This window comes from Dermacentor silvarum, chromosome 1, assembly GCF_013339745.2.
Source record: "Dermacentor silvarum isolate Dsil-2018 chromosome 1, BIME_Dsil_1.4, whole genome shotgun sequence".
Taxonomy (NCBI): domain Eukaryota; kingdom Metazoa; phylum Arthropoda; class Arachnida; order Ixodida; family Ixodidae; genus Dermacentor; species Dermacentor silvarum.
The window spans coordinates 253448491-253450579 of record NC_051154.1 but is presented as its reverse complement, the minus strand read 5'-3'; the positions used below and the strand labels follow the sequence as shown (position 1 = coordinate 253450579).

Below are 2089 nucleotides of genomic sequence, written 5' to 3'. Positions count from 1 at the left end.
CCTGTTCCAATGTTGTCTTCAAAATTACATGCTACACTATTAGCTTTATGAATGTGCACATGACTCTTCAATGACATTTGCTTCAAATGACACTGACAGATACAGTTCATGGCACTCACAGCATTTGTAGCAAGAGCGTGCAAAGTTATCTAGACACTGTTGCTTGTGTGAAAGGTGGCACAAGGATTCTGCAGAAATTGTTGGGCAACAGCAGCACTAACAGTGAATTCCTAGGAACAGCTAAAAAGCTAGTGTACTGAAACAAAAGGTGTTACTAAGTACATGCTCCTCACAATGCAGACGTTTAGGTTAATCACTGTCACAATTTCAAACTTTATTATGAATATCAAGAAGGGTACTTGATACACAGCAATGAACTTGGGAAATGGTGCTGAATAGCTTGTCAAGAGAATCCCCATGCACAATATTTTATTTTGATGTATAAGTGTGCACAAAGTTCTCAATCAGGCGAAAGGGAAAAGCAGATGGAGCATCAAGTGTGGCATCTTTCCTGCTTCATCCAGTACTTTGATAAAAGTGGTGAGAAGAAAACTATGCCAATTATAGAATGCATGGCTTATGTACATATATAAATACCCTTGGTACAAAGAACAGGTTCAACCCCACTTTGTGTGGGTTTTTAGCCTTCTTTGCCCACTCATCACTAAGCCCGTGACCGACAAAAAATAAAAAATATTACTGCTAGTAATGGCTGCAATTGCGGCAGTAACTGATGACAAAGAGATATGATGTTGAAAGTATTTTGGCACAATGCTTTTATAAACTAGTGATGGATCTTCATCCTCTTAAGTATACCCATTAACTTATGTGCTTAATACCAGGCTGTGGATAGCACCAACAGAAAACAGCTAGTTTCCAGTCAAACGGACATGGCTCTACAAGAAGTGACACAAGGATGCATTTATGTTTCTTAAGATGTGCCTGATTGCCAATCCAAGACACTTTTTCTTTCTTGCCATGATTTGTTGCTCCACAATAACTGACTGCATGCAATGAGAATATATAGCCATTCAGTTGTACAAGGAATGTTCCAACACACACTATAAAGAAACCACAAAGTCACACAGGGCCAATCAGCAATTAACAGCACTTTTGAGAACAGACATTGTCCAAAAGGCAAAGAAAGCTAAGAAAAGCACCGACGGCACGAGACCCAAATGTCATAGGTGTTTACAAAAAGCACTTCTTACACTGGGAAATAATCAAATCCAAGGTCACGTCGCATCCTTCAGTAATGGAGAGCTACATAGGTCCAAATTAAGATCACAGGCACATTAGCACACACAACTGCAAGAAAATTTACATCTGACGATTACAAGAGATCTTTCATGCGCCTGTTCTTCGGACGGCATTGCTGAGCCCTCCTAACTGGTACCAGACCTTTGTAGATGAACTAGTGCTCCCAGCACTGGTAGGCTCTGGAAAAAAACAGAAAGTGCTTGTTTAATAGATGTGAGACTTGCAGAAATTATTGCTGCCACTATTTCTTGTGCGAGTTCATTTGGAAAACAGTCCCAATGTGTTCCGGGAATGTGTAAAATTGCAAATTTAGGTGTTGTAGTCTTGGCGTAACGAAATTCCCATCCAATTATGTTCTAGGCTAGAAGCGAATTTGGATACACAAGTTTATGGCTTCGCAAAAGACCAGACTACAGAACAAGGTGGCGGGCAAGCCATCCCCATCGGACTGAATGGCAATGGAGCTCCGTGCCCTTGATGGGCAACGATCACTCCCGCCCGAGGTCAGAAGCAAGATCAAGGCGAACCCCATACCGAAGCACATGAGTATCAACTCCATGAAGGACGACGCAAGGCTCGCGTCAACAGACAGCGCCGACAATTCAAGGGTGACCCGTACGTAATGTACGTGGACGTGGCGGCGTACCCTGCAGGAGGCTTCTTCGCGGTAGCCGCCGTGAATGGAGAGACAACTCCTTGCCCTCGCGGCCCTCCATCAGGGCAGAGACCCCAGCTGCGGCTGAGACCATAGCCGCGACGCTAGTAATAAAGCAACAAGACAGGGTAGGCAGGGAAGTTCATGTCGTTACCGACTCGCAACAGGCCTGCC

The 2089-nt window shown here is 43.8% G+C and overlaps 1 protein-coding gene across 1 annotated transcript in view; it reads right to left on the bottom strand.

Annotated features, from left to right (window-relative positions):
* Positions 1 to 315: 315 nt before the first annotated feature.
* The window catches only part of LOC119437057 (chromosome transmission fidelity protein 18 homolog), a 134765-nt gene continuing 132991 nt past the window's right edge, over positions 316 to 2089 (bottom strand). The window contains exon 23 of the transcript XR_007464835.1: positions 316 to 699. The gene's annotated coding sequence lies outside the window, so the exon portion shown is untranslated. The remainder of the gene's footprint in view (positions 700 to 2089) is intronic.